A 13,406-nucleotide genomic window follows, 5' to 3' on the forward strand; every position below is an offset into this window, starting at 1 on the left:
GCCAGTCACAGAGGGAACATCTGACCACATGTTCCCTGAGGTAATTCCCCTCCCCCAGAAATGTGGCACACCTGCTGCCTGGCACGTCATCGCAAAATATAAGACTGACCATGTATTTAATTAAGTTAATTAAGTTAATTAAGTTAATTGGATATATTTTCCTGAACTTAATTAGCAACTGATTTAATTAGAAGTTAAAGTAGGTATGGTACCTCCAACCCCCCTGCCCACCTTTCTCTCTTTTCAGAATTAAAAGCAATATTATAGGAGGCGTCATGCAGATATAATTATAGTATAGAGGTCATAATAAATGGGAAATATTCCCTTGAGTAATTTGTATGAATTCATATAAACTTTTTTTTTTAATTCATATAAACTTAATGTACCTTTCATTTTACTTAGGCAGCCTAACATACTGTGTTGTCCTTTAGTTTAGCATTACATTAACTTTAAATAATTAATTCTATCTTCATCTCTCCAGGGAAGAGAGGGATTTCTGGAAGCTGGGTGTTGGGTGACTTCTTTGGACAGAAATATAAAGGAGGAATGGTAATCATAATTGGAATACAGTGAATCTAAATACAAAATGTCAGTGTACTATTTGCATTCTTATTCTTATTTCAATGTTAACTGGTTCTGTATTCTGGCACTCTGGTATACTCTTCATTGTGCCAGTTGCTGGTTCACTGAGGAATGGTGTGTATTATTTATTTAGTTATTTAGCTAGTTATTCATGTATTCATTGCCATTCTCAACACCGCACGATAAAATGTTAAATGTCAATTTTAAATGTCAGTGTAAAGCAAAATAAATATTTTTGAATATACCACAAGTTCATGTTGATGCTTGCAGGTATAGTGCAGTTGGATTTACTTTTGATCTTAAATCACAATTACGTTTTTGTACCCCTTAATTAGTGAAGTCAATCACCATGTTCTAATTAGAAAAACCACACATTAGCACTAATTTGGGTAATATTTTTTAATGTGTTAAGAGTTATTTAAACATTGTTTACAAATATATACTAGTTAATGATTAATTAAACACATGTAAGTGTTTATGTTTCAATTTAATTTCCTCCAAAATGAATGTTCCGATCTTACAGCCTGGAATGTGTTTTCATTTAATAAAGACACACTTCTCTTTCATGTTTGCATGTAACCTCATTTCGTTTCTGTCTTACATTGCATGTTTTTACACCTGTGCTTTAACCCAAAATGTAATGAAGTCAATACAAGACATTTATATTATTTGACCTTTATCACACCTACTGTAAATATCTAATAACATAATAAGATTCCAATTAATAATGTTGGGATTGACAACAGAGATGTTTTAGTTATAAATGATGCAATTCCGTGCTATTAAGATGTGTCTTATGGCTCCCTAGTAAAGGTTTTAGGACACTTAATTACTTAATGATGTGGAAAAGGCTGCTCAAAGAAGAAACCTTGTCGTTATAAACTCTGTAGCATCAATGCAACTTTTCAACAGAACACCAGGCACACAAATCTACTATAGGATTCATTTTAGTGTAGCTGGTACTCAGCTTTATCTTACTTTTCATAGCATCGTCACTGTTTCTTTCACTCTGACTAGAATGTGGAAGAAAACTGAATATGTTTCCCACAGCAAAAAAAAGTGGAAAATGAACAGTTCTATCGGTAATCTTTTAGTCGAAAATGTCACAAAAATATCTCTTCAGGCACTGAACTCTAACCCTCGTCCTGGGGAGCTGCAATCTTTGGGGAGATATAGGTGCATTTCAATCAATGACCACAGAATCTTGATTACACATTTCTAAATATATCCATACCACACATTTACTTATTGGATTGAGAAGCTCAAATATATATATATATATATATATATATATATATATATATATATATATATATATATATTAATTAATCACTAATCAAAATTGCTAATTAATTCTACATGCTCAGTAATTCTACATAAACTGGTCCAGAAAAGTTCACCGGCATCGTCTGTGACTGCAGTACTGCTTCCTGGTTCAATGTTCAATTCTACTGTTAAACCCACATGCTGTCTAGAGGAAAACTGCTCTCTTCTTTGACTGAACGGATAAAAGATTGCAACATTATCCAGTGAATTCAGTAGATAACAGATTACTTCAGCAAATAATAAGTGAAATGTGTAAGGAAGGTAATATAGTTCAATGTAAATAAAAGGAACATACAACACAAAACAAAAGTGAAAATAAGTGGAAATAAATTGAGTTTATAATATGATATGTAAATGATATCATTTATACATTCCAAGACATAAACCTGGTCTTATATGATGTAAAATACAGTTAATGTCAATGCTGATTTCTTCTTTCTGCTGCAGATTTAATTAGTGATATTTAGTTACACAAATGAAACAAATGCATTTCTGTATTAATTTTGAGCTTCCCTGAGTTGTTACCTTGATTGAACTTGCAGTGCTGCTGCTCAACATGAGAATTGCCTTAGTAGCACATTCATATGTATAAATACCTTTTGTTTAAATGTGCTTAATGCTGCAGGCAGCCAGCAGAGGTATTTGTCACAGCAGGCATTTTTTTCTAAATATGTTAAATAACCTTGTCTTCACTATCTGACAGAGAATACGATGAACCTGCTTATATGAAATCCCTTGCTGTAAAATGTGTTAATTGTGTATGTGTTATCAATTCAAACAAAAGTGGGATAGAAGGCATACACTAGTATCCCTTTTAGGTCTTAGTCCAGTCTGTTTCATTTCACCTTAAATTGACTATTGTACATAAATTGCTGTCTGTGGCATTAATATTAACCTAGTTACAAAGTGGCTGTTCAGGTCAAAATAGTTCTAGATATCCTGGCAAGTTAAGTTATTCTAACTTTTAGAATAACACAAATGACAAAGTATGTAAAAAACTCAAAGTAATATATTGTAAGAAAAAAATTAATTACTATGGCAACTTGTAATAGCCAGAATGTGCTATTGTTTTGTTACATATTTCCTTCAAATGTTAATGAACCCTAGCACTCTCTGTATTGCTATTATATGTTTGAATAATTAAGTAGAAAATGTGTTATATTCTCAGTGCTACAAGTTCAAAGATCATTGTTGTCCTTTTTATATTATTATTATTATTATTATTATTATTATTATTATTATTATTATTATTATTGTCTTGCATTAAATAATTAACAAAATTAAAATTAGAATGTTAAATTAGCCAGAGAGCAGCTGTATGTTTTTAAAAGGGTTTTAAATACTTTTCAGAAGAACCACCAGCAATCCACAAAAGTATTATTAAACAGTTATTTGTAATCCTATAAGCAGTTTGAAAATGACTTTAGCCATTAGCATACAATCAAGTTGTTGCTGGGAGTGACTCAATTAAAGAGTTAACATCACCCAACAAACATTAAACATTTTATTACTCAACACACTCCTATAATGAACTGATAGATTTGTTTAACCAGAACCAAAATTAAATCAATAAACATGTTCCTTCCAAAGATTTAATGGCCTATGTGGGGTGTCCCCAATTCAAATAACAACAATATACTCTTGTAAACGTTTACTGTTAAAGCTATGCCAAAATCATAATTCTTTTCCATATCCCAAGAAAATAACAGCATTTTACTCTGGTTCCAGACACGGCACTGTTGTACTGCAGCAGTCATAACTCTTACATCATTCCTTCTTATCATTTTGGAACTCATAGGGAATATTGAACAAGCCACCTGATCCACATGCTGAAATGCCTGGAGCAAAATCACAGTGATATTTTTCTTTCTACTAAACAGTACTGCTACACAGAGCATCTCGGAAAGAACTGGGAGAAAAAATAAAAACATCAATTCAGATCATTCAGTTCTCACTTAAGGCGATGTTCACCAAGCCTGAACTCGTCATTGGAGTTTTTGTTGTTCTTGTAGTTGTTGGTTTTTAACAGGCTTTTTTCAGATATATGTTTTGTATATGTATTAAATGTCTGTGTTTGTTTATACCGTAAAATATTAAGTAGTTTTGTCTTTTTCTTCCTTTTTGCATATAGCAGGTATGAATAAAATACTGTACATGAAATTGTTTTATAAATATGTATCTTAACATAACAAGACAATCATTGCAATTTCTCTCTATCCATATTCTTGAGTATCACATAAGGTGACAAGGCTTAATACACAAAATTCACATATATATTGTTTATCATTTTATCCTGTACTTCTAAATTCGTATTTCTTTGATTTCCTTTTCACTTACAATCAATTTTATTACTTTAATTGATAATTTATATTATACTTTTTATTGTTCAATTGGTTGTGGCACATTTTCTTTTTCTGATCTAAATCACTGAGGAAGGCCCACCTGTGTTGAGTAGAGTGTTGGCCGCCTCCAATTACCAGACCTTTTCTCTGTTTAGGACCGAAACGTATAGTTTTTAGATTAATTTTACCTCGTGTAATTGTGTAAAGAAGACTTCATTACCTGCCTTCTTGTGTGAATATGATTCCCTGTACAATAAGGAAAATAGAGAAATCTGTACTCCCTTGGTGTCCGTGTTTGCCGAGCATAAGGGTGGACTCAGTAAATCCTGGGGTGGCATAGTCAGTGTATTAAGGGATCAAGTGTCACAACCACCCATGACATGAACTTACCATTTACATGCTGCAAAGGATCTGTTTTGGAATATGATTAATTACACTTACTGCTGACAGACATAAGATCATCATCCATAAATATTTTTTAAACACACATATTGCCACATATGGTGCTCAAATTAAAATGTATGCACCTCCACAAACCCACCTGCTGAGAATAAATATTGTATCCTGGACATTTATTGAGGGGAATCCAATACTACCAAAGTAAATGGATTACCCTCATAAATCTTATCAAGCGTTAAAGCCAGCAGATCAACTACATAACTCATTTCTGAAATGCAGCATTGTATGCCATGCAAGACCTGCCAACACCTGAGGGCCATGGCTGGGACATTGTGGATTGTGTCCTGCAGGCAGGTTTGATGTCCAAGGAGCCAACAACTTGTGGCCTGATTGAGCTTACAGCTTTTCACTGTAACAAATCAATTGTGTTTGTGGGACTAATGGCCTTGCATGCACTCAAGCCTACTCTTGCATGACCACTGATGGCTGCCAGAATCCACCTCCCACACCACTGGTGATGATCATATTGAGAATAGAGAAGAGGAGGATACTGAATGAGAACAAACTGTGACGTGAGCGTGCAGGGACAGAACATGTATTTGCTTATTTAAATGACAATTGCTGCTTGTGAAGAGAGTGCGGTGCCGCCACAATCGGATTCAACTCATCGTCTCAGGTATACCTCCGACCGTCAGATCTACAAATCCCCAAAAGAGTGGCAATCTCTCTTTGCCAAAAGAACAGTCCCCTGACTCCGGGGATTGAACATCCTATTCAAGTCTAGAGGGAATCAGGAAAAAGGCTGATTTAACACACTATGAGCCCCGTTACACTTGCCAGCTTTAAGTCACATTGCATTCTACTGCACAAATCTCTGCAGTTAAACTTAAGACCTTTTTGGTGTTTAACAGCATCTTGCGTACCAGTGCATTGCTTATAGACCATCTCTCCCTCTGCAAGAATGTCAGTAAGACATTTTAAATATAGTCCTGATTTGGATTCAACTGATTACTGTACACCACTTGCATAATGAATAAAACATGTCTGTAAGAATGAATACGGTCCCAAACAGATACAGAAATGTCTAACGCAAACTTTTGCATACCCAGAATGCAAAGGGAAATACATCTTAAAATTATGTGTCAGTAGATTGGTACTTAGTTTCGCTCTAGAACAGAACAGTGAAACTATTCTCAATGACATTGCTTTCTTTGCAGACTTAAGTGAATTGCCATCATATATTCAGAACACGTAATAACCAGTGATTAAACCAGTTTCTTTCTCATTGGCATTAATAATACGCTTATTTCTGATTCCAAAACAGAATCTTTCCACCTGCATGCTCAAATATGCTAATCATTTCTTCCATGTGTGTTTAATTGCATGAATATTCATAGCTGTATCACGTTGCCCTTGAAATTCCCCTGAAATTGTTCTAGTAAGGTAAACTTGGGTCGATGCAGTCTTAATACATTATTAAATATACCAATGCATTAACAATTGCAGTATATAAAGAAATAAACCTGTCTTTCATAAACTACTCTGTATTATTAGTATCTGACGCGATAATTATCAGTTGTTCTGTAAGTCAATATGTGTCATCTTGTTCTCCCTCACTATTGCCTGCTAAATAGTGAATGGGCGAAAGGGTCAGAGGAAAATTAAAAAGCATTCTAAAATCCTCCAGATTCCATTTTACATTTGATCTTGCTCAAGCAGATGTCTAATTTATCAATTTATTAGGGCATCCAGGTCAGAGATGTAATAAGCCCATGTTAATAAATCATAAGGCAGCGACTGGAGTTTTTCCAGACACAACAGGATGAAGTGTTTGTTCACACATCTTGCTAGAATCCTTAATCACACTCCATACCCTCGCTTCCTAAATTGCTTTGGTTAATTACTGTGCTCGCGTTGCGTTTAAAAAAAAATCCCCTAACTCCGAAAGGTATCTGGATTTAGAAAGGCACAGACCGCTCAGATTGTTTGCTATAACAGATTTTCGCATTGCCTTTCCCTTGGGACCCCAGTGACCTACATGAAATAACATCCTGAGTATCCTGCTTTCTCTCACTTCTGATTCTCCACAATTGGAAAACAAGGTTCAATAAATGATTATGTCAGGGATTATCTGGATTCCACGAGTCTAAGCCAACACGACCTTAGCAGGGCTTTGATGCTTAAGAAAATCATGGATAATCTCATTAAGACACAAGGGGGAGAAATCTTAGTTTTGTATGCAGGCCTTTCATATATTCACTTCCACTGTCCTGAGCCATATAAATATGTAGGGAAAGCAACTAATACCAATTTTCAATTGGATTCATTGTTTCTATTTACAATTTCTGAAGACTTGCCATTAAAAAGGGATTTAGAGGTGTGCCAGATATGAATAGTGTGGGATAGGATTTGGGATGCAGTTCACAATATATTGAAAGAGTGGGGTAAGTTTTGTTTCAGAGTTGGGGGGGACGCACATTTCAAGTCCTCCCCGGAGTGGGAGGCGGGGTGGGGAGTTATCGAATGGGGGAGATGCATCCCCTACGCTTTTGGAGCCATACTTCATTGGGGGGGACAATTTAACATTCTCTCCACATTGGGGGGGATGCGTCCCCTCCATCCTACCCTGGGAAGGTGCTGTGCAGTGAACTAGGTCTTGAAGCTGTTGTTTAGCTCATTTTTTAAACTGACCTGGAGTTACCTGGGTGGCGTGGCTCCTTCTGGTGGTGATAAGCTTCCTTCTCTCTTTGAAATACTCCATTGAGACTCCGAGGTTCGATAGAGAGGCGTCGCTGAGGAGGGGAGTCAGACCAGTGGAAAGAAAGACTGCACTGAAGTGTGCCACCAGGGGGAGCCTTGCCGAAGGCCACCCAGGAACAGATCCTTACCTGCTCTGGTGACAAGGACAACAGAGATCAGGACTGTGCCGCGGGGCTTTGATCAACAAATACTTATTTTTACCCTTTTGTATTCCTGTATTGCTGAGTTTCTAAAGTCTGCATTTATAGTTCTAAAGGAGGGTTTTGCTACTAGTTTCTTTTGGGTAGACTTTTAGGATTTTAGGACTTTTTTCATCTTTAGTGTAGAGATTTAGTCTGTTTTATCTGAGTGTTAAAGGTGATTTTTTTGTAGAAATGTCTTGTTTTAGGTAATTCCCCTACTGTAACAGTGGAGCACAGACTTCTTGCCCTGCCTATGTGTGAGATATGATTTTAATTAAGGAGGAATAAAATAATTTCATACGTACCTGGTGTCTGTGGATTGGGTGTGCTGAGATCCGGTCAGAACCTGCTGGGGGGGGGGGGGGGGCATAAGGATGATTTTCAAGCTCCTGATCTTCAGTAAACCTTGGTGTGGCATAGTCAGTGATACTGAGTGTCACTACCACCCATGACAATAGTTATACATTTATGAGCTGGTTGGTTTTCCAACAATGAAGGAGCTGTAACTGCTTGAGCAGCCTGGAACCATATACTGGCAAACACACATTTAAAAAGGAATATGTTTAAAAATGAAGAAACAAAACTATATTTCATATTTCATAGTTTAACACATTGTATTTTGTGTTCATAGTTGTGTCATTGTTTCAGTACTTGTTCATGATTACAGCAAACAAACAGCTTCTAATGAGTTCTTCAGATGGATTATCAGGACACTTGTTGGGAACTAAATGGTCTGAGAAATTAATCTGAAATTCAGTCCAGCCTGGACTACTGCAACTCCCTCCTGGCTGGTCTGCCTGCAACTACTACCCGCCCGATCCAGCTCATCCAGGACTCTGCGGCATGTCCCGATACCGGCACGCATTCAGTTCAAGACATTGAGCTTCACCTACCGTTGGACTCGGGTTTCCCTCCAATAGTGAGAGAAACCTTTGTCCAGCAGGGGGCTTTTTGAGCTGTATTTGACAGTCTTTCTTTTTTCCTTGCAGGGAGCTGATCCCTCAGGCCAGACCAGACGAGACGGGGAGGTGCCGGTTGACAGAGCTGCAGAGTCCTGGGTCCTTGGAGCGGTCCGGAGGCCGAGGCGAGTGGAGATTGGGACGGACCGGGAGGGACAGGGGACCTAGCCAGAGGAGTCGGAGGACTCCTCACGGAGTGGGTCCCATCCAGAAGCCCGGCCGACCATCTACCCGGAGCCCGGCCTGACCAGGACTGCTCCCCGCTGACGTCACCAGCCAGGATCCAGGAGAGGCCTCGGATTCCAGGGACCGACCAGGCCGATCGGCAACGTCCCTGAGGGAGGCCTCCTGCAGCCAGGGCCCGGACTTCTCCCCGCAAGGCCCGCTCCCTGCAAGAGCCCCGGAGGTGGAAGCTGCTCCCCAGCCAGGTGGACTTGCCCCGACCTCCGGATTGAGAGCCTCCCGACCCTTCTCCCAGGTAGGAAAGCGCAGCATGGCCCAGCGAACCGCCGGTGTGAGGCGCCATAATGCGGTGCGCTTCAGCCGTGAGGCTGGAGCCGAGACCGCGGCCCTCACCCGGCTGGAGTTCAGCAGGTCCGTGCTGCAGAGGGGCCTGGGCTTTGCCCCTTCTGAGCTGAACTGTGTGGTAAAACTGCCTGGACCTAGGGACGTGTTTGAGGTGAGCTTTAAGAACCCTCAAGTGCTGGAGAGTTTTTGGAACCTGTATAGGGAAAAAAAAGACAGCATGCTCCTGAATGACTTTGTGGTCGACGCCCTGACAGATAGAGAAATTAAAATTGTAACTATTCAGTTTTATAACGAAGCAGTGGCAGAATATGATGTAGAAGTATGGCTGAGGAGACACTGTGAGATCCTGTCTGAAAGCAGGAGAGTTAATGATGAGGATGGGGTCTGGACCGGTGCTCGGCGGTGGCAGGTGCGCCTGCAGGTGGAAGTGGCCGCCATCGGCGGAGTACGCCATCTGCCGAGCACCGTGGTATTAGGAGCAAATAGGGGGCTTGTCTTCTACCATGGCATGCCCAAATTATGTAGGAACTGCGGGGCCCTGGGTCATTTAGCCGCAGCCTGTACTGTTGTCAAGTGCAAGGTCTGCGGCGGAGAACATCAGACCAGGGCCTGCAAGCAGGAGAGGGCCTGCAACCTGTGCGGTGGGGGAGGGCATCTCTTTAGGAATTGTCCCTCCTCCTATGCAAATAGGGCGCGGGCCCTCGGGGGTGGTGGAGAGAGAGAAAATCAAGCGGAGGCTCCTCCAAAGGTGATACCCCAAGATGGGGGTAGAGAGGAAACAATCCTCAGGAGCCTCATAGGCTCCCTCTCTGACTCTGGGTCAGAAGTGGAGGCAGAGGGGGAGTGGACAGTGGTAGCGGGGAAGAGAAGGAGGGCAGAGAAGAGGAGCATGGGTAGGGGGGGTATGATGAATAAAAGGGTTCATTCTGCAGATTCTCCCCCCCCTGCCGGCTCCTCCCCCGCTGCAGAGTCCCCTCCCTCTAATTTCTACACGCCCCACTCTGACTCCGGAGAGGAGAGTAGTGGGCCTTCTCCACTGCCCCGAGTGGGCAGCCTGGTGGATGAGAGGCCCCCTAGAAATAACATTCCTCCTGCCCCACAACTGAGACTCTCCCAGGGGAGGGGTCAGGTATGCCCTCCCGGCAGTAGTGGGACAGCCGCAGGTCCTCAGGAGACGAGAGTCAGCGCCAGTGTCCTTTCCCAGAAAGACATCAGGGACGTGATGGTAAGGTCACTGGCGCTGGGGGAGGAGGCCTGCGGCGGCAGACAGCCGGGAAGGGAGAGACCACCCCCTCCCCCACCATTAGTTAAAAGAACAACTAGCGGGGTCTACACAGTTTTCTCCCCAGTTGTACATAAAGCCTCTGCCCTGCCATCTGTTCGTCGGGCCTCGGCCTCAAAGGAACCAGGGAGAACCTCCAGCACCACGGGCCCTGAGCCCAGTGGAGTTTTGCCAGCCTTACCGGGTGGCGGGAGCCGAGCCCCCCCCATAGTCTTCCTAGAGGATCAAGCGGTGAGGCAAATGATTGAAATGATGGGTGCTAGCGCTAAGCTAGGTGAGGGAGAAGAGAGGAGTGGGGAAGAGAAAGGTTTCTTTACATGATTGTTACGGAGCGGGTAATTGCCCTCACAGCCATTATGGCATTAACCATTATTTCAATAAATGTGAGGAGCATTGCTGAGGTGAAAAAGAGGACCGATGTTTTAAACTCTCTGGCTGGAATGAAGGCAGACATTATTTGTTTACAGGAGTGCGGCATCCCGTTCCAAAAAGAATATAAAGATCTCCGGGACACTTGGACCCTAGGAGAATCCTTCTGGTCGGGGTCCAATGTGTCCCGAGCGGACGGGATTGCCGTACTCCTGAAAAACCCCTTCTTAACAGTAAAAACATTTAAGGTAATAGAGGCGGGCAGACTGGCCAGCCTCGATTTTAAATACAAGGGGGCTGTATTGAGGCTGGTCAATGTCTATGCCCCCACCAGCCAGAGAGAGAGAGTCCTCTTTCTCCCTCAGCTACGCCCGCTCCTGATCGGCACCTTGCCAGTTATCATTTCAGGTGATTTCAACTGTGCTCTGAGGGATGTAGACCGGAGTAAGCCCCGCAACGATAGATCCAGCAGGGACCTCGCTGCGTTCGTGGAGGACTTTGAACTCTGCGACACAGGTCGGGATCTGGTCCCCTTGTTCACCTGGGTGAGTTCTTCTGGCTCCTCCTTCTCCAGGATAGATCTCGTCCTCCTCAGTAAGCCACTGGAGAGGACCGCCATGTCTTCGGAGGCGGTCTTCTTTTCAGACCACAGGCTCCTGACGACAGAGGTGCTCATTCCGAGCACACGGGAGTCGGGGCCTGGGGTCTGGAAGCTCAACACCTCTCTGCTCGATGACCCTCGTGTGATTAAGACCTTTAGCAGACGCCTCGAGGAGTGGAGGACCCTGAAGGACCTTTTTGATTCTCCCATAGAGTGGTGGGAGATGATGAAGAAAAGAACCAAGGGCTACTTCATTCAGCTGGGGAAACGGAAAGCTCGCGAGAGGCGGGCGAGATATTCCCATCTAAACGCCCGCCTCCAGCGCCTGAGTCTTTTACAGCTCAGAGGCTTCGACCTAGCTGAGGAGGTGGCCCGGGTCAAACTGAGTCTCTCCGCCCTCTATCGGGAGGAGCAAGAGAAGATCAAGGTCCTTTCCAGGGTCCGCATCATGGAGGACGATGAGAAATGCAGCCGCTTCTTCTTCAAGAAAACGAAGGAGAGGCGGCCTGCAATGTCCTCCATGATCGACTCTTCGGGGCAAGAGGTGGAGGGCAGAGAGGCTGTTGAGACAGTGGTGCGGGATTTCTACAGGGAGTTGTACGACCAGAAGGTGGTGGATCAAAATCTGATCCATCACTTTCTGTCCCTGTTGGAGTCCCGCAATGAGGGGGACGAGGAGGAGGAGGAGGATCCAGAGATCACCACCACTGAACTCTCCCAGGTGATAAAGAGTCTTAACTCTGGAAGGACACCGGGTCCCGACGGGATCCCTGCTGAGTTCTATAAGATCTTTTGGGAGGTGCTTAAGGAAGATCTGGGCCAGGTCCTGGGGTCGATGTACAGAGAGGGCAGATTGGCCCCTTCGATGAAGAAGAGTATCCTCTCCCTTCTTCACAAGAAGGGAGACCCAAAAGATCTGAGGAACTGGCGGCCAGTCAGCCTCCTGTGCACCGACTACAAGATTCTGGCCAAAGCACTGACGCTCCGGCTGCAGCGGCCACTCCCTCAAGTCGTGGGTCCCGACCAGGTCTGTGGTGCCCGGGGGAGATCGGCGGCCGACAACGCCATGCTGCTCAGGGATGTCGTGGCCTACTCGAACGAGAGAGGGCTTCCCCTGGTCCTAATCAGCTTGGACCAGGAGAAAGCCTTCGACAGAGTGGGCCACGAATACCTGCAGCTTGTCATGGAGAGGATGGGTCTCGCTCTTGGCCTGAGGAAGTGGGTCAAGATCATCTACAGCGGCCTAAGCAGCAGGGTCCTTGTGAACCGCCACCTGACCGAACCATTTCCGGTCAGGTCGGGGGTCCGGCAGGGTTGTCCCCTGTCGGCCCTGCTGTACGTCCTCTGCTTGGAGCCGTTCATGCAGGCGATCCGCCGGGACGTCCGGGTGACAGGTTTCCATCTCCCGGGTTCCGGCGGAGAGCAACTGAAGGCCCTGGCCTATATGGACGACGTGGCCGTGGTTTGCACGGACGCTCCGTCCGTGGCCAGGGTCGAGGAACTGCTGGACGGCTTCTGCGGGGCGACGGGGGCCGCTGTGAACAAGGCCAAGAGCGAGGTCTACCTCTCCAGGGCATGGCCTGTCGGCCGGGGCCCGCCAACCGTGTTCCCTGTGAAGCCGTCTATCAAGGTTCTGGGGATCACGATCGACGGGACCAACACGGGCACCCGGAGCTGGGAGGAGGCCATAGCAAAAGTCCAAAGGAAGATCCACGGCTGGAGCACAAGGACCTTGACGATGGCTGGTAAGGTGCTGGTCGTAAAGGCCATCCTCTTCCCGATACTCCTCTACGTAGGAATGATCTTCCCCCCAGACAAGGTCATCGCAAAACTAGTGACCCGAATTATATTTCGGTTTGTCTGGGGGAGCAAAATGGAGAGGCTGAAAAGAGTGCAGACGGTGAAGGGTACCCTGGATGGAGGCAGGGGGGTCCCGGACGTTGTGCGGCTGATAAAGGCGCAGGGGCTGGCCTATGTGGTCAAGAACATCCAGGCTGCTGGCAAGAAAGTGAGTTTCATGAACCGCTTTTATTTTGCCAGCAGCCTGAGACCATTCGGCCTCTGCACCATGGATAA

The sequence above is a fragment of the Amia ocellicauda genome, chromosome 11, assembly GCF_036373705.1.
Source record: "Amia ocellicauda isolate fAmiCal2 chromosome 11, fAmiCal2.hap1, whole genome shotgun sequence".
Classification (NCBI taxonomy): domain Eukaryota; kingdom Metazoa; phylum Chordata; class Actinopteri; order Amiiformes; family Amiidae; genus Amia; species Amia ocellicauda.